The 26,411-nt window shown below is 37.8% G+C and overlaps 1 protein-coding gene across 3 annotated transcripts in view; it reads right to left on the bottom strand.

Annotated features, from left to right (window-relative positions):
• LCOR (ligand dependent nuclear receptor corepressor) overlaps positions 1–26,411 on the bottom strand; it is a 142,501-nt gene that overhangs the window by 35,090 nt on the left and 81,000 nt on the right. For all 3 annotated transcript variants that reach the window (XM_006831194.1, XM_006831193.1, XM_006831195.1), the window contains exons 3-4: positions 21,172–21,237; positions 20,189–20,268 (exon numbers count right to left, since the gene is read on the bottom strand). The gene's annotated coding sequence lies outside the window, so the exon portion shown is untranslated. The remainder of the gene's footprint in view (positions 1–20,188; positions 20,269–21,171; positions 21,238–26,411) is intronic.

The raw sequence follows: 26,411 nt of genomic DNA, 5'->3' as shown, positions 1-26,411 counted from the left end.
AAGTGACCTTCACAGATAAAACCAATGGACAATCTTTCTTCCATTTATTTCTCAATATCTATCTGTGCATCTCCACGGTAGTGACTAGAGGAGGGGCATGAGCGAGTGGACACTCCCACCCAACACTGGAGGTTTCTACTGTGCAAACACACTGACAAGGCACAGCAAAGGCTACTGGTCAGTCAGCTACGGTTTTATTTTTGCTTTTGAGTGGTGGTTTTTGTCTCTGCTTTTATATTGTTTCTGATTTTGGTCTTTTTTCCAGAGGATAGGAGCATTCTCTCCCTACATTACCCAAGAAGAGAGAGCTATTGTAGCCATATAGCCATATATCCCATATAGCCATAATATCCCTCCATCTGGACAGGGGCCAATACCAGCTGCTAGCCAGACCACATCCACCAGGAGACACTCAATAAGCTTAACAACACAGCAACATACGTTAATTTAATCATTGAAAACACACCTAACTACTGAAAATGTCAAAGAAAACACAACAAAAGATCTCAGCACATGTCCAAAACCAGAAAAGAGTAACTGAGACAAATGAGCTGGAGGCAGACATAAAGACTTCCCACTAGAAGAAGAGCAGGCTTTGGATCTGCCTAGTGGTTACAAATTGGGCTGCGAACCTCAAGGTCAGCAGTTCAAAACTACCAGCTGTTCTGTGGGAGAAAGATGAGGTGTTCTGCTCCCGTGAAGATTTACAGCCTCAAAAACCCCGTACAGGGTTTGCTATGAGTCAGACCCAACTCCATGGCACACAGTCACCACCACCAAGAAGGAATTCAGAAGAATGATATACAGATAAATTCAAATGCACCATGGATGGGTGGAGGAAAATAAGGAAGAAGTCCAGGAAAGTACTACAGAAGCAATCAAACAAGACAAATACAGCATTGGAAACAATTCAAAACCCAAAAAGAGGTCCGGATGATTAATGCTAAAATATCAGAAATGGACAATACACTGAAAGGGCAAAGGAATAGAATTAAAGAAATGGAAGCTAGAACCAGCAAGCTGGAAGACAAATCTCTCAATACTGCTAATATAGAACAGCAAGCAGTAAAAAGGATTAAAAAAAATTGATGCGAGTCTAAGATTCATGCTGGATAACATGAGGATAAATAACTGAAGAATTATTGGCATTCTGGAATAGGAAGTCTAGAGGGGATAGTTAATGAGCTTCTGGAAGAAAATTTCCCTAACATCTTGAAGGATGAGAAGATAAGCATTCAAGAAGCTGAATGTACCCCAGGAAGGATAGACCTCAAAAGAAAATCACCAAGATATATCATAATCAAGCTCTCCAAAATCAAAGACAAGGAGAGAATCCTAAAAGCAGCCAGGGAAAAGAGAAGTGTTGCTTACAAAGTCAAGCAAATCAGATTACGCTGTGACTTCTCAGCAGAAACCATGCAGGCAAGAAGGCAATGGGGAGACATATATAAAACCCTAAAAGGAAAAAAAAACTGCCAACCAAGAATCATCTATCCAGCAAAGCTGTCAATAAAATACGATGGTACAATCAAAACATTCCAGGATAAACAGAAGCTAAGAGATTTTGTTAAAGCCAATCCAGCGCTTCAAAACATCCCAAAGGGGGTTCTTTGTATGAAAACCAACAAGAACACAATAACCAGAGATTGACAGGCGTGGCAACACCACCCAGAATTCAGTCGACAAATAACAGAATTCTGAACAGAACAAAATTACAACAACAAATTCAGAGGACCTGTGAGGCCAATCAAAGATCAAAATAATAACAATGTCAAAGACGGGAAAAATATAGGAACAGAGATCCAGGTGATAGGGAAGTCAGGTAGATTGCAGGATAGAACAGACTGTCTTAAATGGAGGGAAAAATTATTATTATAGCATAACCCCAAAGAAAGTTAATACTTCACAACTTACCATGAAAATTAAGATCTAAGTAGAATAAGGAAACATTAAAACTAAGAAGAAAAAAGGTATGAGGGGTATGATGTTGTAACTTATATGGTTCATGAAAATGTTTATATTACATATACATTTATGAGAAAGAATACGAATGAATAAGGCAAACTGTTAACAACTGGTAACTCTAAAATGAAGGGTATAAAGGTGTTTCTAATACTATTCCTGCAAATTTTAATTATTCAAAATATTTCAAAATTATTTCAAAATAAAAAGCTACAGCATTAATATACCATTATTGTTGTTAAGCGCCATCAAGTCATAGCGAGCCTATAAAGGGTTTCTGAGGAGTGGCTGATTAGCTTGAACTGCCAACTTTGTGGTTCAAACCAACCTTGAGGTCCAACACATTAACCTGCAGCGCCACATCAGGACTCATAATATACCATGTTGTTGTTGTTAAGTGCCTTTGAATCAGTTTAAACCACTAGTGACCCTGTACAAGGTTTCCAAGAAGTGGCTGGTGACCTTGAACTGCCAAACTTTGGTTCAACCCCACTTTGCAGTCCATTGCATTAGCCCATTTGGAAATTAAAAGCATGTGTATACTCATGCCAAACCAAACCAAATTCATTGTTGTCAAGGCAATTTCAATTCACATCAAGTCTAAAGGGGAGAAAAGAACTGCCCCTTAGAATTTCTGAGGCTGAAATCTTTACAGAAGCAGATTGACATATCTTAATCCTGCAGAATTAGTGGGTCTGAACCATTAACCTTTCAGTCAGCAGTCAAGCACTGATTCAGCGAGCCACCAGAGCTCCCTCTTTGTATGCAGGTTTTTCATAACTGAGTCTATGAATGGCCTATTCCCCCAGCAGATCACGAGCCAAGAGGTATACTCATGTCCACTACCCATGGCTTACTGACATTTCATGCAATGAGCTAAAATAAGCTGACAAGATGCAACTCATTGATTTAAATGCCACTTTCCCTCAACTTATTAATTTAAATGCCAGCAAGTCTTATGGAAATGGTTCCACATTTTAAATTGCTCATACTGCTTAAGGTCAGTTATCTAAAAGGAGACCATCTCATTTCATGTAAATTATCAGTTTTACATGAACAAAATATGAATTGTGTGCTTAATGCAGTTGTATCATTTCCATTTGTCAATATTCAATTTTATTAAGCAGCCCATCAAGTTAACGAACAGGAAAAAGGGAATAAAATGGGAAGCGCAAACACACACCAAAAATTAAATACACTACTCAAAATGTACCAAAAAACCTAAAGTGAATGACTCTTTTAAGTATATCTAATTGTTATTACTATTCATGGAAATTAAGCCTACAGGGCAGGAGGTAACTGACTATAAACATTATGCTTGTCAATTCTCCACTATAGACAAACAGCACATCTGCTATTGTGAGTTTCCTTATGAGTTAAGATCATTATATAGGTATTGAAAACATTAAAATATAAATAAATGCAAGACACATTCAACAGCAAGGATTCTTTATATCCTTCCACTAGTCAGAAATTAAAAGTTTATATTCCCCTCGTAAAGATTTACACCCTTGGAAACCCCGTACAGGGTCGCTATGGGTCGGAACCGACTCGATGGCACTTAACAACAACAACAACAACATTCCCCCTCAAGTTTCATTCACAGCCAAATCAGAAGATTTCCTGAATTTCTATCTGTTCTCCATCATGACTGTGGATACTCTTAGACGCTGAAGGAAATTATGAATGCAAGGATAACCAACTTAATATACAAGGCAATAGCATTATAATAAAGACTGGCTGAGGGTAATCTCAGGTTCTTGTAAATTTCTAAACTACATTAGTTTCTACTGAAATGACAGTGAACATTTTATAAGCAATAGTGTATATACACACACACGTATTTATTTATCTGCTATGTTAGAATGGGACTTCTGGTGTGGCTCTGTAGGATCAGCAACGGACTACAAACCAGAAGGTTGGCAGTTCAAACTCCTCAGCTGCTCTCAGAACCCCTATACAGGGTCACTATGAGTCAGAGTGACTGGATAGCACTTAACAACAGCAACAACATTAGAATATGCTATTGTTGTTATTAGTTGACGTCAAGTTAACTCAGACACACAGCAAACTTATGCACAACAGAATAACACACTGCCTGATCCTGTACCATTCTTACAACTGTTATATCTGAGTTCACTGTTGTAGTCACTGTGTCAGTCCATCTCGTTGGATGTTTTCCTCTTTTTTGCTTCTATCTTAGACAACAAATACCTTGAAAATATTATCTGTGACTAAAGTAACTTGATTATCACTCATAGCACTTTTATGTCACCTGCAAATAGTTGGCACTCATAATGTAAAAAGAATGAAATATGTAGTTGTTAAGTTTTAACTTTAAAATGTGGGAAAGAAGACCTAGGGATCTGCTCTCACAAAGATTACAGTCTAGTGACATCAACGCTACTCAAAACTAACACAGAAAGGAATGGAAAACTCCTGAATTCATTTTATGAAGCAAGCATAACTCTGATACCAAAAGCCAGACAAAGACATCACAAAAAAAGAAACGTATAGACCAATATTCCTCAAGAACACAGATGCAAAAAATACCAACAAAATCCTAGTCAACATAATCCAACAATATATTTTAAAAAAAAAAAAAATACTTCATGACCAAGTGGGATTCATATCAGGTATGCAGGAACGGTTCAATAGTAGAAAATCAATCAATGTAATATACCACATAAATAAAACAAAGAGGGGGAATACATATCAACGGATGTAGAAAAAGGCATCTGACAAAATCCAACCTCATTCTTGATAAAAACACTCAACAAAATAAAAATATGAGGGAAATTCCTCAACATACTTTAGGGCACATATGGAGTCCTGGTGTGGCGCTGTGGGTTAACGCGCTGGACTGCAAACTTGGTGGGTCAAGCTTACTAGGCACTCTTCGAAAACCCAATACAGGATCGCTATAGGTCAAACCAATGTGACAGCACTCATCAACAATAGCCACTCAAAAGATTAAATACTTGAGAATAAATCTAACCAGACAAACAAAAGACCTATACAAAGAAAACTTCAAAACACTACTGCAATAAACCAACAGAGACCAGCAGAAATGGAGTAATACACCATGCTCCTGGATAGGAAAATTTAACATTATTCAAAACAATCTATAGATATAAATCAATCCCAACCTAGATTCCAAACATCATTCTCTTTTTTTCTTTTTAAATTTTTATTGTGAAGTGAGTGATAGTTTACACGGCAGAACATCAGTTTTACACTCATCATTTCACTATAATGATTACAACCTCTTCTGTGCATCATCATTAACAGTATTTGCTTCTATTCCCTCTGTTGTTGTTGTTGGGTTGTTTTTTTTCGGGGGTTGGGGGGATACAAAAAACATTCAAGAATATATAGTTTTTTTTTAAATCAAAGGTAACTGCCTCCTGGCCACCAGCACTCAGTCTTTCTCTTTCCATGAGTCTAGAATCTTCAGCTGCTCTATTTCTCCATGTCCTCATCTCTGGTATTGCTGCTTCTCTGGAGAGTCCCACATTCTGCTCATGCTCTTCTCCCTTGATTGTCCTAGGGTCCTCTGTTCTTGGAATGCAAGATTAACTACTACACCCTTTATATTAGAAAACTTCTATCTTTACTGTTACGACAATTGCAGTTAGTCATGATTAATAATTATTCACAATTTAATCATAAGAATTGTATCCCCGTCTCCTTTCACAAGACCTACCTCAAGATGAAAACAATCCAGTGGGGATTCTACCTTCCCCTGCACACTCTGAAACTAAACTCCCTTTTGAAAACTTGTAAGCAGTCACTTTGTGCCTTTATAGTCCCCCCCATTTTAGGTAGCCAATGTCTTAGTTGCCCGTCCCTATCAACTCTATATACAGAGGGGATAGGATAGATCCTTGATGTGAAGGCTCCTTCCCGCAGGTGGTATTTTTTTAACTACTACATCCATAAGTATAAGGAGCTCTGGTAGCGTAGTGGTTACGAATTGGGCTGCGAACCTTAAGGCCAGCAGTTCGAAACTACCAGCCGCTCCGCGGGAGAAAGATGAGGCGTTCTGCTCCCGTAAAGATTTACAGCCTCGGAAACCCTGTACAGGGTCACTATGGGTCGGATCCGACTCGATGGCACTTAACAACAACAACACATCCAAAGTATAGGTCAAGTTCATCAAACTGTAGCAATTTACACTTGTTTCCTTTATCAAAAAAATTTTTTTATCTTCCTCTACTTGAGTTCTGATCATCAGGCCATTGAAGCTAGGTCAAATGGGTACTATCTTCAAGTTGGGCATTCTTGTGCGTCTCTCCTCACTTCATATGAGCTGGATGCTTTGCTCTTAGCTCTAGCCCTCCGTGGCTATGTCCTTGTCCATAAGCTCAGGAGTCCCCAGGTATCACCACACTTTGGACCAACCAGCCCTTCCTCTTCTTTCTCTCATCTCCATGTCGAAAGGCATCTATGGAACGTGGTCAAACTCAACCCACCTCTTTATTGCTGCCCTTCCCCCTGTTCCACTCACCAGCAGACCAACACGGTTACCAGCAAGCTTACATGCATACTCATGTGTTCCCTTTGAGTTTCAGTCATAGAGGGGTGTTTGTCCTGCAGTGACCTGATTGTTTGCCTGGATGGCTCCCCAGCGAACACGTGCTTTTTCTTGTAGTAACCAATCAGACTGCCGTTTATATTTTGGATTTTTCTTGCTGGTCTTTTTCAAGAGGTATCTTCTGTTCCTCTAACTGTTTCAGGCTGGTCTGCTTGTCCTCTCAAGTGGGAATGTCCCACCCTCAGAAGGTTCTGGATGGGCCTCAGAATATCACTTAAGGCCCTATACTCTACAACGGCTCCGCAGGAAAGCCTATTTCACTGGGCACCAACATCATTCTTTAAAGAGTCAAAAAAAACTAATCACTAACTTTATATGGAAAGGAGAGATACTCCGGGTAAGCAAAACATTGAAATCTACTACACAGTCACAGTAGTCAAAAGAGCCTGGAATGGTTAAAACAAAAAGACACAGTTCAATGCAACAGAGCTGAGAACCACCTACATTGAGGCCAAAATGCATTAAATGGGGAAGAGATGGTCTCTAACAAATGGTTCTGGCAAAACTGGAAACCACTTGCAGAAAAATGAAACAAAATACTTATTTTACAACATATACAAAAAATGAACTCAATGTGGATTAAAGACCTAAATGTAAAGCCTATAACTACACAAAGATCATCAATGGAAAAGTAGGAACAAACTTAGAGGCTCTGACACATGGTATAAATACAGTATCAAACATAACTGAAAACACACAAAAAGAAGACAAAAATAGATTAACTGGGACCTCCTAAAAATTAAGACGCACCAAAGGATTTCACCAGGAGAGTGAAAAGAGAACTCACAGACTGGGATAAATATTTGGCAATAACATTATCAGACAAAAGACTTCTCTCCAAAATTTATAGAACACTTCAACGCCTCAGAAAAACCAAAAAAAAAAGAATCCAATTTTAAAAATGGGCAGAGGATATGAACATCACTAAAGAATACATTCAGGCAGCCAACAAACATATGAAGAAATGCTCATGATCATAAGCTATTGTTGCTGTTGTTGTTAAGTACTGTGGAGTCGGTTCTGACGCACAGGGTTTCTGAAGCTGTAAATCTTTACGGGAGCAGAAAGCCTCATCTCTCTCTCTCTCTCTCTCATTAGCCATTTGTTGTTGTTGAGTGCCTTCGAGTCGATTCCGACCCATAGCGACCCTGTATAGGGTTTCCAGGGAGCAGCTGGTTAGCTTGAACCACTGACCTTGCAGTTCAGACGGCTCTGCAGTCTGGCGCATTAACCCACAGCGCCGCGAGATGCAAATACAAACAACAATGAGAGATATCATCTGACTCCAGCATTGTAGTAAAATTCAAAAAGCCAGAAAACATCGAATGCTGGCAAAGCTGTGGGTGTGCAGAGACCCTCCTACATTGGTGGTGGAATTATAAAATGGTGCAACCACTGTGGAAAACAGTATGGTACACGTTTTCACAAAGTTAGAAATACTGCATGACCCAGCAATCCCTCTACTTGGTTATGTCCTCAAGAAATCAAGAGCTGTGACACAACTAGACATATGCACACCCATTTCCACTGCAGCACTATTCACAGGAGTAAAAAGGTGCAGACAGCCTAAATGCCCATCAACAGAGGAATGGCTAAACAAACTTTGGTATACACATACATACAATGGAATAAATATTGAATGTTGACAAATAATGATGAATCTGCTAACACTTCCCAACATGGATGAACCTGGAGTACACGTGCTGAGTGAAATTAGTCAATCACAAAAGCACAAATATTGTATGAGGCCACTGTGGTAAAAAGTTAAGAAAAGATTTTTCTTACTGTGAGCAAGTGTATATTGCTACAATTTAATGAACTAGGCCTTTCCTCATGGATGTAGTTACTCAAAATTCAAAATGGAAGGATTCTTCATATATCAAGGAATAAGCTTATTTTCTCAGTGCAGTGGGTTGGTTGTTGTTACTGTTAAGTGCAGTCTAGTTGGTTCTGACTCCTAGTGATCCTCTAAGGGTTTCCAAGGAGCACCTCGGAAAGGCTAGCAGTTCAAACTCACCAACTTTGCACTTCAAACTGACTTTGTGGTCGAGTACTTATCCTAAAGCACCACACCAGGACTCAACAGTGGGTTGGTAGGGACAGGCAATGTAGACACTGGCTATAAAAAACTGGGGGCTATATAGGCACCAACTGGCTGGCTTATAAGCTTCATGAGTATGCTTAGTTTCAGAATGAGGGGGTAAGGTAGAAATCCTACTGAATAGTTTTCCATTTCCAATGGATCTGATGAAAGGCGACGGGGGATGATGGTGATAGGATTTTAAGATTCGATTGTGAGTAACTGTTAGTAGGATTAATTGCAACTGTCATAAATGTAATTGCAGAAGATGTGTAACTAAAAGGGTGTAGTATGAATCGGGCTGTGAACCGCAAGGTCAGCAGTTCAAAACTACCAGCTGTTCCACGGGAGAAAGATGAAGCTTTCTGCTCCCATAAAGATTTACAGCCTTGGAAACCCTGTACAGGGTTGCTATGAATCAGAACAAACTCCACGGCACATAACAACAACAACAACAACAAGTTAATCTTTCATTTCAGGAACAGATGATCCTAGGGCCATCAAGAAGGAAGAGCAGGAGTGGAGCATGAGATCCTACCTAGAAATGCAGCAACAGCATAGACAGTGGCTAAAGCAATGGCATGGAGAGATAAAGCAGTTGCAGGTTCAAGGCCCATGGACTGAGTAAGGTTGTGTACCTGCAGGCAAGGGGATGGCTTGCAGAATATACTCTTAGGATTTTAAATGAATATATATTTTTTTGTTTTATATGTGTACATCAAATATTTTTGTTTTGTTCATTTGTGAAATATAAGATGTAATAGGAAAGACACAGGAGTAAAGCACAGTAACTGCTGTTGCAGGGAGGGGATTGTAATCATCGAGATAAAACAAAGCATGGAACTTGTTGGATGCAAAGCTGATGATCTTATCTATTAACCTTCAATCAATTTACAACAAAAAGTATTTTAAAAAATAAAAGGTTTTCTTAATAAAAGAAACATTCTATGATAATTGGGAAAAGAAGGGAGACACAGGGCAGAGTGTAAGGGTAAAGGTAACAAGTAAAGACTGTTAACTGGTGGTGCATTGAGGGGACTACACTCACTGTAATAAAGCAAAGTGTGATTTGTTAAGTGTAAAACTAATGATATACTCTGTAAACCTTCACTCCATTCACAATAAAAAGTTAAAAGATAAAAAAGAAAAAAAAAAAAGATTACAGCTGGGACACCTTATGGGACAGTTCTATTGTCCATATGAAACACAATACTAACATGCATACTCTAATCTTATTTGTGGCTTTGGTTAATTTTTAACAATCTCCTCAAGCAAGATTTGAAAAACAACATATTTCAGAGTCAAATAATTTACCCATCTTTTTTCAATCTCTCAAATTTTATACTGACAACACATAAATGGCTTTTTTTTTTTTTTAAATGACAAAAATAATATTTTATTTAATATCCCTGATTGGTGGTTACATGCCATGGAGTCAGTTCTGACTCATAGCGACCCTGTGCAGGGTTTCCGAGGCTGTAAATCTTTACGGGAGCAGATAGCCTCATCTTTCTCCCATGGAGCAGCTGGTAGTTTCAAACTGCTGACCCTGAGGTTCACCGCCCGATTCATCACCACTACGCAGCCAGAGCTCCTTTAATATCTCTAGTTAGCAATTCTTCTCTACTTGAAAATCCATTGTTCAATGAGGAAATCATATTCATTTTCTTGAAACTTTATCTGTTTTGTGGCTGGATAAGTACAAAGCTCTGAGCAGCAATTCATTAGTACAGTCTATTATCCTTTCTTCCAGCATCTTATCAGGAGGGACCAGTCCCTGGAGAAGTATATCATGCTAGGTAAAGTGGAGGTCAGTAAAAATCAGAAGACCCCCAACAAGCAGGATTGGCATAGTGCCAACAGCAACGGGTTCAAGTGTAGCAACAATCGTGAGGATGGTGCAGTACTGTGCAGTGTTTCGTTCTGTTATGCATAAAGTTGCTACGATATGGAACTGACTCGACAGCACTTAACAACATTAATTTTTAAGCACCACCTTCATACCTGAAAGTTCCGTCACTGTTCTTTGCCCTCAGTATGAACAGGTCAGTTAGCCAGAATTCTTAGGCCTTCTTGGTTCATTTTAAGTCCTGTGAAATGTGAAATATGTAGTTTTCAAATGTTAGTTATATTGACTTTATCCTAATTTCAACAGGAATCTCTCATCATCGCTCAGCAACTAATTTGTTACTGATTCTCTAATAGTCTTACCTCTCTCAACTGTTCCCTCCTTTTATAATTTTAGTTTGTTCCTCTCCTCCAGCCTCTTTCTTGTTCTAGGAGTTTAAGTATTACTTATGTCTTTCCTTCCTCCTGACCAAAAACTCTTTTACATGTTAAAATCCATTGCTGTTCATTCTATGATCCTGTTTTCTTCATCATTCCTTACAATGTCAACTTTTCACACTACAAGTTGATTATCCATTTCTTTACTCCCACAACACCCATTTCTTCTTCATGAACTCTGTTAACATTTATAACCTAGCTCCCACAACCAATATTCTGAAGAAGCTATTCTCTCAAAGGCCAGTATAGTATGCTTTTGTGCTTGTTCAATCCATATAAGAAGCCCTTTCCACTGGAATCTGGCATAGGAATCCATATATATACACACACACACATATGTATATCCACTGCCTTAATAGGAGTCCTGATGTGACACTGTGGCTTAATGCGCCAGACTACAAAGCCATTTGAATCGCAAGGTAGGTGGTTCAAGCTCACCAGCTGCTCCTTGGAAACCCTATACAGGGTCGCTATGGGTCGGAACCAACTCGATGGCACTTAACAACAACAAATGTCTTAATAAAATATTACACATGACAAAGAAGGGGTTTGGGGGTGGAAAGGATGATGGTGGTCTTACTTTTTCAATGTTTCCTACCAACACCTAAGCGTTTGTTCTAGGTGTATGAGATGGATGATATAAGTCTCCCTACAGGACTCCAGGTATGTGAAAGTTACACACCTGGTGTGGGTAAGCACTGGACTACTAATTGCAAGGTTGGCAATTCAAACCCACCAGCCATTGGAAACCTTATGCAGGGTCGCTATGAGTAGGAATCAACTATAGGGCACTTAACAACAACAACATAGGTAAGAGATTTAATAGTGTTTTAGCCACGCATTGTCTCCCCAACATTTTATAAGCAAGTAGGAATCAGGCCTTCTATTTCTTTATGTCTTCTCTGGCCTAGCATAGAACCAGACATTCAATACATTAGACACATGATTAGTTAATTCTGACCACATAAACTGAATAGAGGCAACTTAACCATAAACTACTGATTTATATGTTTCATGAGTAAATCTACAGAAAAAAAACACAAATAAACAAAATCCCATCTAAATTCTGTGGTATCTAATGGAATCTTAAAATGAGAACTGATTCATTTTGCCAAGCTATTTTCCTTAATTTTTTTAACTAACCAATATAAAAGCTATAGGAAAGTACCATAAGGTTAGGTTCCCCCATTTATATTTATACAATTCACTGAGCAACTAATCATGTACTACTTTATGGTATTTATTTAACTTTGCCTTTTATCTATTTAAATCTTGTAAATACACAACCTTTGAACTTCCCCTATTTGTTTCTGTACTCCTTCCCCCGCCCCCAGCAATCCTAATAGCTGTATCATTGCCAACAATACTGTTATCTTTTTCTGCCACAGCCCCTTTTATGTAACAAATAGTGGGAATCATTTTAGGTTGTGGTAGTCTGCAGCAAGACGTCAGAATAACAAACAACATGATGTAGACTATGAACAACTGCTACTTTGCCATGAGACAAGAAAAAATGGATTGTGCCTACTACCATTACTGAAAATTTTTAATAAGGAATCCTGATCAAAAGGAAGAAAATGCAGAACACAATACTAAATTCCTGAGGAAATCAGAAGTTCTGAAAACATTGAGGCTGGAATCCCCTGATCCCTCCTGATATTATGTCTGAAGTATGAGACATGAAGTTTGGTCACCCTGACTTCCAAGCAGCACTCCGGCCAGATTTCTTCCAATATAGATTTTTGTTGTTGTTGTTCTTTTGGCAGTCCATGGTCCTTTTAATATGTCTCTTCCAACACCGTAACTCAAATGTATTAATTCTTTTATGGTCTTCTTTATTCACTGTCCAACTTTCACATGCATATGAGGTTACTGAAAATACCATGGCTTGGGTCAGGCGTACCTTAGTCCTCAAACAGACATCTTTGTTCTAAAAAAGGTCTCATGCAGCAGATTTATCCAGTGCGAAACATCATTTGATTTCTTGACTGCTGCTTCCATGGGTATTGATAGTTGATCCGAGCTGTTGTTGTTATGTGCCGTGGAGCCGGGTCCGACTCATAGTGACCCTGTACAGGGTTTACCAAGGCTGTAAATCTTCACGGGAGCAGAAAGCTTAATCTTTCTCCGGTGGAACAGCTGGTAGTTTTGAACTGCTGACCGTGAGATTAACAGGCTGATTTGTAACCACTAGACTACCAGAGCTCCTGATCCAAGCTGTTAAGTGCCATCAAATCAGTTCAGACTCACAATGACCCTGTAGAGGGTTTCCAAGATTGTAAAAAGATTTTACAACAGCAGAAAGCCTCATCTTTCTCCTGGGGACTGGCACTTGGGCTCAAATAGTGGACCTTGTAGTTAGTAGCCCAGTGCTTATCTAATAGCGTTCCCATCAGTTAAGTGTAATGGGAACATGTAAATATTCATAGTTAAAGCTTCTGAACACTGACTTAGGAAATACATTTATGAGAGTTAAGGAGGAATACTTCATTTAATATTTTTCATATCAACTAAAGAAAACATTTGCTTTAATTGCTATAAAATGATTTAAATTAGACTTGAAATTAACTCATAATTTAAAATTTTGCTATAAAAGTGTTTTAAGGAACATTCTGAGCCAGTATTTCTCACAAAAAATTGTCTATTATAAAATTTTGCAATTTTGCAAAAATGGCTACAACAGTATGCTGACAGGGAACTGTCAAAGGTAGAACCAGATTCAGATGAAGATGCAGAACAAGAGATATCACTGTTTACATCAACTGGAACTAGACTGAAAGCAAAGAGTACTAGAAAGATGTTTATCTGCTTTATTGACTATGCAAAGGCTTTTGATTGTGTAGATTATAAGAAGCTATGGATAACATTGCAAAGAACGGATGTTCCAGAATACTTAATTGTGCTCATGAGGAACCTGTACATAGACTAACAGACAGTCGTTCAAACTGAACAAGGGGACAATGAATGGTTTGAAATCAGGAAAGGTGTGTGCCAGGGTTGTGTTCTTTCACCATACTCATTCCACCTGCATGCTGAAAAAATAATCCAATAGCAGGATTAGAAGAACATGGCATCAGGATTGGTGGAAGACTCACTGGCAACCTACGATACGCAGATGACGCAGTCTTTTTTTATTTCCTTATTCTTTTTTTTTAAGATTTTTTAAAATTGTGAATTGAGTGATAGTTTAGATGGGAGAATATTGGTTTTACATTCATCCTATCGTATTTCATTTCACTGGAATGATTACAATCCCCTTCATGCCTCATCAATCAACAGTATTTGCTTCTATTCCCTGTGGTTCTTCTTTTTTTGGATGTACACAAAATCACTCAGGAATATATAATCATTTAGACAACTAAAGGGCGCATTCTGTAAGCCTGCCTCCTGCCCATCAGCACAGAGCATTTCTCTAACCATGAGTCAAGAGTCCTCAGTTGCTCTATCTCTCAATGTCATCATCTTTGCCTCCAACTCTGGATAGGGTCCCACATTCTACTTGTGCTCTTCTCCCTCGATGGCCCTAGGGTACCTCTGTTCCCGGAATATAAGATTAGCTACTCCTCTCTTTATGTTACAAGACTTCCACCTTTATAGCTGTAACAATAGCAATTCATCTTGATAACAATTGTTGTTAAGTGCCATCGAGTCGATTCTGGCCCATAGCGCCCCTGTATAGGGTTTCCAAGGAGCAGCTGGGGAGCTTGAACTGCCAACCTTGCAGTTCAAACGACTTTGCAGTCTGACGCATTAACCCCACAGTGCCACACCAGGACTCCATGATGATAACAATTACTCGCTATTTAATCCTAATAATCTTATTCCCCTTCTCCTTTCACCATACCCATCTATACAACATGAAAGCTATGCATTGGAGAGTCTATCTTCCCCAGCACACTCTGAAACTAAACTCCCTCTTGAAAACTTGTAAGCCAGTCACTTCATGGCATTATAGCCTGCCCCCCCCCCGCCCCATTTTAGGTAGCCAATGCCTTAAGTTGTCCGTCCCTTTCAACCCTGCAGATAATATAGTATTGCTTGCTGAAAGTGAAAAGGACTTGAAATACTTACTGACAAAAATCAAAGACTGCAGCCTTCAGTATGGGTTGCACCTCAATGTAAAGAAAATAAAAATCCTCACAACTGGACAACATCATAATATATGGAGAAAAGACAGAAATTGTCAAATAGTTCATTTTGTTTGGATCCACTATCAACACTCATGAAAGCAGTGGTCAAGAAATCAATCAACGTATTGCACTAGGCACTTCTACTTCATAAGACCTCTTTAAAGTCTTCAAGAGCATAGACGTTAAGTTTGAGGTACACCTGACCCAAGCAATGGCATTTGCAATCGCCTAATATGCATGCGAAAGTTGGACAATACAGAAAACAGTAGAAAAATTGAAACATTTGATTTATAGTGTTTGGGAATAATATTCAAAGTGCCATGGAATGCCAAAAGAGCAAACAAATCTGTGTTGAAAAAAGTACAACCAGAATGTTCTTTAGAAGCCAGATTTCATCTCTCAGACTTCAAACACATTATCAAGAAGGACCAGTCCCTGGGAAGAGAATACCTTGTTTGGTAAATGGAAGGGTCAGCAAAAAAGAGGAAGACTCCCAACAAGATGGACTGGCATAGAAAGCAAGAATGGGCTTAAGGGTTAACAACAATTGTGACATGGTACAGAATTGGGCAGTGTTTTGTTTTATTATGCAAAGGGTCTTTGAGTCAGAACTGACTCATAATTATACATTAAATATATAAAGTTGTAAAATTATTTTATCTGTAGACAAGTTTATAAACAGATAGAGCTATGTAAGAATTCTATCTAAAATGTTCTGTTATGATAAAAATAAAGCAATTGAAACCAAACAATAGTTAATTTAACTAGTAAAGAATGTCTGCCTTGACTATTGTGCTCTTTTAAGTTCTATCTATAGGGGACCAAATTGACAACAGAAAATTGAAATATTAGATAGGAAAAACTTAGGGTCAGTGAGCTTATGGTAATATGGGAAGAATAACCTGGAAAAGGGAGGGTGAGAATGGTTGAGTACATCAACGAATATAATAAATACATAGCTACCAGCTGTTCCATGGGAGAGAGATGAGGCTTTCTGTTCCCATACAGACTTTTAGCCTCAGAAACCCTGTACAGGGTCGCTATGAGTTGGAACCGACTCCATGGTACATAAACAACCAACCCACCCAGGAGTCCTGGTGTGGCGCTGTGGGCTAATGTGTCAGACTGCAAAGTCATTTGAACTCAAGGTCGGTGGTTCAAGCTCACCAGGTCTCCTTGGAAACCCTGTACAGCACTTAGCAACAACAACATCTACCAGGATCCATTAAAGTGGACATACATCAATTTTGAAAACAAAACAAACACATAATGTCAATTCAATCATGAGGAAATATCAGACAAACCGAAACTACAAGTTAACAGGTTTGTAAACTTAAAGGAGACAAGACAACTAAAGACAAAATGTAAGCCAAGATTGGACGTTGGACCAGAAAAAGGACACAAGAGATAACTAGAAAATTTTGAACAGGTCTGCAGAATGGATAATAATGTCATATCAATGTTAATATGCTGGCTTTTAAAAACTGTATTGCTATATACAATCTGGTGAAGACTATGTATTATTTTTGTAAATGTTGTTAGAAGCAAAGAAATACTTCAAAAAGAAGCTTAAAAACAAAACCAAACACACCTCACAACTGAGTAATATACACAGAATTGTAAATATATATTTGTTGTTGCTATTAAATGTCATCAATTCAGTTTCAACTCATGGAAACCCCGTGTAGGGTTGGTTTCCAAGGAGCGACTGGTGGGTTTGAACCACCAACGTGTGGCTAGCAGTCCAGTTCCAGTACCACACGAGGACTCTAAATACATACTTGGCACATAGAAACTATATTAATGCTAATCTCACCACACTTAGCATTAATATAATTTCCCAAGTTTATTAAACATCCTGAGTTTTTCTGAGTCTTTCATCAGTAAATGTTTTTTTTTCATCTACAATGAACCAATTTATAGAAAAGGATGGAAGAAAATAGGAAAGCAAGCATACGAAACAGTCAGTTGTTCTTTCACTAATAGATACACACAACAAGGCTAAGATTGGTTATTTCAAATATGTTCACGACCACTTGTGTTGTATCTTCTCCCTCTTTACAACAGGGCAATTCCAAGTCCTCAGTAATTCTTGACTCGTGGTGACCCTGTATAGGATTTCCAACGAGCAGCTAGTGGGTTTGAACCACCAACCTTGCAGTTATCGGTCCAGTGTTTGTCCTACAGCGTCACACCAGGACTACATGCATTAGGGGACTTCAGAATTGGTGGAACAATGGAATTAAAACATAATGGAATTTTTACAAAAACTTACTGAAACCCCTCGGAGTCTAAAAACACAGATTAAATCTCAGATATGTGACTAAATTCATAACTTAATCTGATTCTTCCCATTAATTTGTTCAAATTGGATAGCTTTAACCAACTTTCTAGCATTATGAAGATTAGATGGGAATGCAAAAAACAAAGAGCAGCACTGCCATACTCAAAAATTTTAATTTTCCCTTGCAAATTATAATCTCTCATGTCTGTATGATCCTAAGTGTAACAATTGTTTTGCTAATTTCCATATCAATATCGGTTGTTTTTACCAGGGAAGCTATTTCATACTTTTTACACCTACAGATTTTTTATATTAAATACACATAATATTTGACTTCATTAATTCTATCTACTTCAGTACTCAATAAAAATACACATTAACGTCCCTCTCTTTTATATGAGATGAGTATTTTCAACAGCATTTCCAAACATTACCTAAATACTGCATCATGTCAACCTCAAGAGCCAATATCATGCTCTATGTTGCAATCTATGTAGCCTTTAGACATTTCCTTCTACTTTGGAAACCTGGGCCACCCTTAAAATGTAGTCAATCCAGTGGATATATTTAATTTCCAAATTCCAATCCTTAATATAACATAAAGAAAATAAAAATTCTCACAACTAAAAATGAACATCTTGATAAATGGAGAAAATATTGATGCTGCCAAGTATTTAACTTTATTTCGATCTACAATGAACATCCATGGAAGCAACAGCCAAAAAAATCAAATGATGTACTTGCATTGGGAACATCTGCAAAAAACTTCTGTAAAGTGTTATAATGCAATGACATCACTTTGAGGACCAAGGTGTGATACAAGCCATGTATTTTCAATTGCTTCATAGGCATGCAAAAGATGGGCAATGAATAAAAAAGGCTGAAGTTGGGCTTAAACCTTTGTATTATGGTGTTGGCAAAGAATATTAAATATCCAAGGAGCTCTGGTAGCATAGTGGTTACGAATCAGGCTGCAAACCTCAGGGTCAGCAACTTGAAACTACCAGCTGTTCCGCAGGAGAAAGATGAGGCTTTCTGCTCCTGTAAAGATTTACAGCCTTGGAAACCCTGTTCATGATCGCTATAAGTTGGAACCGACTCCACAGCACATAACAACAACAACAATGGTGTGCCATCAGAAAAAAGTACAGCCAGAATGCTCCTTAAAATCAAGATGTTGCAAGTTTTGTCTTGGGTACATTAGACTATTATTAGAAGAACCAGTCTCTTGAGAAGGGATGCTTGATAAAGAGGGTAGTGAAAAAAAGGAAGAGCCTCAGTCAGATGGATTGATACAAGGGTTCAAACAGAAGCAATGATTCTGGGTTTGGCACAAGACCTATAATGTTCTATTCTGTTGTACATGGGTGGTGGTGGTAGCATTAGGTTTTTGAGGCTATATATCTTTAGAGGAACAGAAAGCTTCATCTTTCTCCTGAGGAGGGCTGGTGGATTCAAAATGCTGACCTTGTGGTTAACAGTTCAACACTTAAGTCACTACGCTACCAGGCTTTCTTTGTTGTACATAGGGTAGCCATGAATTGGAACCAGCTCATCAGTACCTAACAACAACAACAAATGGCTCCATTTATAGATGTTATGGAGTCCTGGTGTGGCACTGCGGGCTAATGCGTCAAATGCAAAGTCGTCTGAACTGTAAGGTCAGTGGTTCAAGCTCACCAGCTGCTACTTAGAAACACTATACAGGGTCGCTATAGGTTGGAATTGACTCAATGGCACTTAACAACAACAACATAGATGTTATGGCTGAGTCTGAAGAAATATGCCTAAGACAGGTAGTATATGTCCAATGAAGAAAATTAGTTTCCCCAAAGCTAACTGAATTGCCAAGTGGAAATATTCTAAGTGGCAAACCAATGAAACACTGTAAAGTAAAGCAAAAAAAAAGTAAAAGAAGCAGACTGAAGAGTGGAGGGTACTATGGCATTGTTACATTAAAGAATCCAGAAGATAATAAAGGCAGTAACAGCCAAGTACAGTGTGACATCACCACACTATTGAGAAGTAGCAGTATTTAACAAACTAAAATACAGACCAATCATTTTATTTTAGCAGTCCATAAATAACGCCAAAGATATGAATTATGCTGATGACCGTGGAAATGAAAAAGAATGAAATTCATTATGAGGGAAGACTTGGCAGAATTTGGCCAATGATTGAAATGAGAAGTATACAAGGGAGAAAACAAGGAATCAGCATGCTTCCAAAGCTTTAAAACTAGAAACAGAAATATCATGAATATGAACATAAGACAGCAAACACTACTAAAAATGTTTCCAACAATTGGAATAATGTTTGTAATCATTAACACAAAGCAATAAAGCAATAGAAATACCAAGGTACCTTTTACAACGGAACATAAACAGCATTCATTTAGAATAAGAATATATGAGTTTGACATTACATGCCCAGATAATGTAAAGAAAGATACTAAAATACAAGCCAGTTCATCATTAATTTGTATGAATTAGTAACTGCTTGATTCACAGCCCTATTAGTGTTCTTTCTGCATTACAAATGACTCCCATTACTTGAATTACCATACAATTTATACTAAAATAAACAGAACAGTTTGATTCCTATTTGATTATTCTGCCTAGTGAACTATATAAACAAAGCAAGGTATGTTGGAATTTAGATTTCTAAATAGACTAATCAAGAGAATAGAACAGCTTAAATTGCAATACCCTTTTAAAATAAATATGAAACCAAACACATCCTTTTCTTAACCATTCCTCTAACAAACGAATCCTTTTAAAATTCAATTAAAAAAAAAACAAACCTTAAACTACCACACCAGAGTAAAGTTTCACAAATCTTTTGGTTACCTTTACTTTTTCTCTTCTCAAGCAACAAAATAGACAATTTTCATCAAAATTCCAATCAGAAATGGTTTCAGGTTCACAGTCTGCAAAATAATTGAAATAAATAGTTGTACAAAATAATTTTCAGAAAAGCAAAACTAACATAAAAAATATTGCTTGCTTTAATAACAAGAGAAATCACACTAAGTGGTGGTGGTTGTATGCCAGGGAGTTAATTCCGAGGGTGTAAATCTTTATAGGAGCAGAAAACCTCATCTTTCTCCTATGGAGTGGCTCATAGATTCGAATTGCTGGTCTTGTGGTTAGCAGCCCAACTCGTATTCCACTACGTAACCTACTCCTTACTAAGTGGTATAGAGTACATAATTGTCTTTTAAAATTCTTAGTTGTTAAATGCTCACTGTTGTTAAGTGCCATCGAGTCAGTTCCAACTCATAGCAACCCTACCTAGAGTTTCCGAGAACTGGCTAATAGGTTTAAGCCACTGACCTTGTGGTTAGAAGTCCAGTGCTTATCTACAGTGTCTCACCAATAATTTCTTTCCAACTACACACAAAATTATTATTACATGGATACAGTTTTAACCCACATGAACAGAGAATAAAAGAAAGGAAGAGGAGACTGAGGCTTAAATCATCAATAATCATAGAGGTAATTCCCATGTTTCAAACTTATTCAAAAACTTATAATAAACCAGCTCTTACAACTGAGGTTTTATTGTAATTGGCACATCTTATCATTAGCAATATACATACACACATAATTTGTTTATGTTAGCATTCTCAGGTGTTCACTTACAGATGTTCAATGCTATGATTTATAGGTATTAATAATAAAAGGCAACAATTAAAACATTTCTGAACTGAGGTACCTTACATCAGAACCAACTTGCAATGGAGTCATCAAAATAGAACCCCATTATAAGTTGGGGACTACCTGTATGTGTCATCAGGAAGAATTTGAAATATCATAAATAATTTGAATACCTTTAAATAAGCTGAGATCTTTTAATAATCCAGGTCCAAACAGCCCTTCAAAAATACTTTCAAACCCTGAAAGGATAAAAACAAAACTATTATCACAATAAATACACATTAGTAACTTACTATTAATCTGCTACACACACACAAACACAGAATAAAGGCGATTTTCTTCCAGTATTCAAGGACCCTTGGTTTACTGTTAAAGGGATGCCAAGAAAAGAGTGACAAAGTCAAATCTAAAAGGAACATTTGTATCTTTGTAAATGGTTAACTTTTAACACAAATTCTTAACACATACAAATATAAGACAAAACAGTTAACACTAGAAACAATTGAATGGAGTGGGAATTCATGAGTTCCCTTGCTGTTTTATAAAAACCTCTAAAACTTTGTTACATAACCTCACAAAGTCTAACTTAAATGGTACCGTCCCCAATAAAAGAGTCAAGCTGCCTCAAAATTTCTAACATTTTCTGGAATAATATTGCACTTTCTGAATATCAATTGATATCATGAATTTTTCAAGCTACTTTGTAACACAGTACATCAAACATTGCTGATCTACTTACTGGGGGGAAAAAATTTTTTTTTTTTTTTTTTTTTTAAAATACCAGGCTGTGTTCTACAGGGTATTAATGGAGTATGGAGGAAAATGAGAAAGAATCAAATGTACCTTTGAGCTGTATTCTCAAAGCAGAGTCGAACTTAATGAAGTGAATGGAGTAAAGATTTCACGTGACCGTCATCTGCTGATGTGGCACAACTCAAAATGAGAGAAAACAGCAGCAAGCATCCAATAACGTGGAATGTAAGCAGTATGAATCAAGCAAAATTGTAATTTGTCAAAAAAGAAATGGAATGCATACATATGTGCTGGTATGGCAGTATAGGATAAGCACTGGACTTCAGTTTGAGCAGTAAGGTCAGTGGTTCAAACTTACCAGATGCTCCTCAGAAACCCTATACAGTGGTCAATATGCGTTGTCTTAACTGACTCAACAGCACTTAACAGCAATAAATAAATGCTAGGCTTTAGTGAGCTGAAATGGACTGGTATTAGTCATCTTAACAAGGTCTATTATGCCAGGAATGACAAACTGAAAAGAAATGTCACATTCACTGTCAAAAAAACAGTTCAAGATCTAGTCTTAAGTACAATGCCGTTGCTATTACTAAGTGCCGCTGAGTCAGTTCTGACTCATAGTGACCCTGTATAGATAGGATTTCTTAAAAGCAGCTAGTGGATTTCAACTCCCGACCTTATGGTTAGCAGTCCAGTGCTCATTCTATACCATCACACCAAGACCTCATATACTTCAGCGTCATTTGATGGAATGTGCAGGAATCAAATAAACTACATCTGTGCAGAGAAGCCATAGAGAAACTCAGTATCAGAACAATGTCAAGGGCCAACTGTACAACAGACCACCAACTGCTTATATCAAGCTCAAATTGAAGCTGAAGAAACATAAAACAAGTTTACAACAGCCAGAGTATAACCCTGACATTAACTTAGAGACCATCTCAAGAATACATTTACTGTACTCATTTACTAATGTCCAAAGACAAGACAAGTTGAGGGATGACATCAAAGACATTATACATGAAGAACGCAAAAAGTAATTAAAGACAAAAAGAACAGACTAACATGGATGTGAAAAGAAACTCTGAAACTTGCTCTTGAACGCAAAAAAAGCTAGAGTGAAAGAAATGATGAAGCAAAAGAGTGAAACAGAAGATTTAAAAGAGTAGCTCAAGAAGAAACAAAGTATTACATCCTGGAGTTAAAAAAACAAAACGGAGGAAGAACAAACTTGGCATTTTTCATGTATGAAAAAACTCCAGCCTTGGGTTGCATTATTGAAGGATCCTATAGGCAAAATATTAAATGATGCAGGTAGCATCAGAAGAAGATGAAGGAATACACAGAAATCACTATACCCAAAATAATTGGTTGTCATTCAACCATTTTAAGAGGTATCATATGAATCAATGACCAAGAACCAATGGTACTGAAGGAAGAAGTCCAGGCTGCGTTGAACGCAATGGAGAAAATACAAGGTTCCAGTAAATGAGCCTCCACAAACAGAGATGTTTCAACAAACATGTAATGCAGGAAGTGACTTATCTATACCAAGAAATCTGGAAGACAGTTATATGCATGCCTATTCCAAATAAAGGTGATCTAACGGAATGTGGAAATCATTGAACAATATCATCAATACCACATGTAAATAAAATTATGCTGAAAATAATTTTTAAATGGTTACAGCTGTTACAAGTAACCAGAAATTCAAGCTAGATTCAGAAGAGGAAATGGAAAGACAGGTATCAATACTGATGTATGATGGATCTGGCTGAAAGAAGAGAATACCAGAGATGTTTATGAAAGTTTTATTGAGTGCGTAAAGGCACTGAACTGTGTGGATCAAAACAATTATGTATAACATTGCAAAGAATGGGTATTCCAGAACACTTAAATGGGTTCGTGCAGAACCTGTACATAGATCAAGAGGTGGTTGTTCAAACAGAACAAGTGTGGCTTAAAATCAGGAAAGCTGTGCATTAGGGTTGAATCCTTTACCATACTTATTCAATTTGTATGTGGAGCAAATAATGCAAGAAGTTGGACTGTATGAAGAACAATGCAGCATCAGGAGTGGAGAAAGACTCATTAATAACCTGTAATAATGCAGATGACACACCTTTTTGGTTGAAAGCAAAAAGGATGTGAAGTGCTTGCTGATGATCAAATATTATAGCCTTAAGTATGGATTACACCTTAACATAAAGGGGAATAAAATGCTGACAACTTGTTTATGGACTTCACTTACTTGGATCCACAACCATGGAAAAGCAACAGTCAAGCAAATGGGCAAATCTACTGCAAAAGACCTCTTGAAAGTGTATTTTCCAAAAAAAAAAAAAAAAAAGCAAAAATGTCACATTTAGAGCTAAGATGTGCCTGATCCAAACCATGGTATTCTCAACTTACTCATATGCACATAAAAGCTGGACAATAAATAAGGAAGACTAATAAGGAGCTCTGGTAGCGCAGTGGTTACGAATCGGGCTGCGATCCTCAAGGTCAGCAGTTCGAAACTACCGGCTGCTCCGCGGGAGAAAGAGGAGGCATTCTGCTCCTGTAAAGATTTACAGCCTCGGAAACCCTGTTCAGGGTCGCTATGGGTTGGAACCGACTCAATGGCACTTAACAACAACAACAATGAATTGATGCCTTTGAATTATGGTTGTTAGTATATACATGGGGAAGGGGGTGTGGAGCAAGGAAGGGGGGGGGGACTACTCACCTGAAAGCATGTTTTCGTTTTGCTTTTTTTTTTGCTATCAAATGCTAAAAATCACTCACGATTCAGTAAGGTAGAGAACCAATTTTAGTAATTTAAAATACTATAGTATACTAGATACATGGTAGTGTAGTGGTTACAAATCGGGCTGTGAACCACAAGGTCAACAGTTTGAAACTACCAGCTGTTCTGCAGGAGAAAGATGAGGCTTTCTGCTCCCATAAAGATTTACAGCCTTGAAAACCCCATACAAGGTCGCTATGAGTCAGAACCAACTCCACGGCATATCACCACCACCATCACCCCCACTAGATACATGAGGTCTACACACAAGTTTCATATCCTTACCATAATTTAAGGTTTGGTAGATAAGGGGTAACAAAGATAGTTCATGGAAACAGTATTTAATCCGGTTATAATGTTGTTGTTGTTCTGTGCCGTGGAGTGGGTTCCGACTAATAGCAACCCTGTACAGGGTTTCTGAGGCTGTAAATCTTTAAGGGAGCAGAAAGCCTTATCTTTCTCCCATGGAACAGCTGGTAGTTTCAAACTGCTGACCGTGAGATTAGCAGCCCGATTCGTAACCACTATGCTACCAGAGCTCCTTCTGGTTATAATAATATGTGGAAATTTTCTAGTCCATAGTATAAAATCCATCGTTTTTAGTAATGAAATCTCTACAGTTTCTATTATCTGCATTATAGTTAAGAGTTGACTTTTCTACACTCCCTGATTCAATTATTAAGGAATAATTGTTTGCAATTCTCCTGATTTCTTATTAAAATAAGTGTGGTGCTGTGGGCTAATTAATGCATCAGACTGTGAAGTCATTTGAACTGCAAGGTCAGTGGTTCAAGCTCACCAGCTGCTCCTTGGAAACCCTACACAGGTTCACTATGGATTGGAATCGACTCAATGGCACTTATCAACAACAGCAAGGACATTAGCAATATTAAACTACCTACCCAAACAAATAAGGAGCTCTGACAGCATAGTGGTTATGAGTCAGGCTGCTAATCTCAAGGTCAGTAGTTGAAAACTACCATCCGTTAGGCAAAAGAAAGATGAGATTTTCAGCATCTGTGAAGATTTACAGCCTCGGAAACCCTATTAAGGGCAGTTGTGAGTTGAAACCGACTCCATGGCACATTACCATCACCACCACGTAAGCAAATGGGAAGTATTTGTCTATTATTTACTTATGATAATCAAAGCATTTCTCACTATATTAGTATGGTATCATCTCTTTACACTATTCAAGAAAAAAGGTGAAGGTGTGGGTTTGGGGGTGCTAGATGGTGAAAAGAGAATGAGAAAGAATCACTTGTTGTTGTTGTTGTTGTTTTTGTTAAGTGCCATGGAGTCGGTTCTGACCCATAGCAACCCTGGACAGGGTTTCCGAGGAGCGGCTGGTGAGCTTGAACCGCCAACCCTGCAGTTCCAACGGATTTGCAGGCTGGCGCATTAACCCACAGCACCACACCAGGACTCCTAGACACTATTTATTTTTGCCTGGGAAACTAGGTCATTTCAGTAACATTCAACTTTTTTTTTTTGCTCTCTGTTTTAAACCACTGTTTTTCTATAACTCTTAAGCTGTCCTATCTCCAAAAAAGGTACTACTTTTAAAGGAGATTTTTCTGATTTCACAAATGTTAATGAAAATACTTAAGCATCTTTATAAGTGCCAAACACACAACTACAAAGAGTTATAAGAGATTAAAAGTGGTTCTTATTCTGAAGACCAAATCTGTTAATTTTTTATCTGGATTTATATGACATTATAACAAATCCTAAACTTGCATGGTAAGAAAAAATTCTTTAAAAGGAAACAACATAAACATAACAAGGATTAATACTACGAAAAGCTTTGGGAGATAAAATTATTTTATTTTGCAAAGGGGAACAGAATTAGAAAGTAAGAAACTAGAATAA

Source organism: Chrysochloris asiatica, unplaced genomic scaffold (genome assembly GCF_000296735.1).
Source record: "Chrysochloris asiatica unplaced genomic scaffold, ChrAsi1.0 scaffold00003, whole genome shotgun sequence".
Taxonomy (NCBI): Eukaryota; Metazoa; Chordata; class Mammalia; order Afrosoricida; family Chrysochloridae; genus Chrysochloris; species Chrysochloris asiatica.
This window is presented reverse-complemented; position numbering and strand designations above follow the sequence as displayed.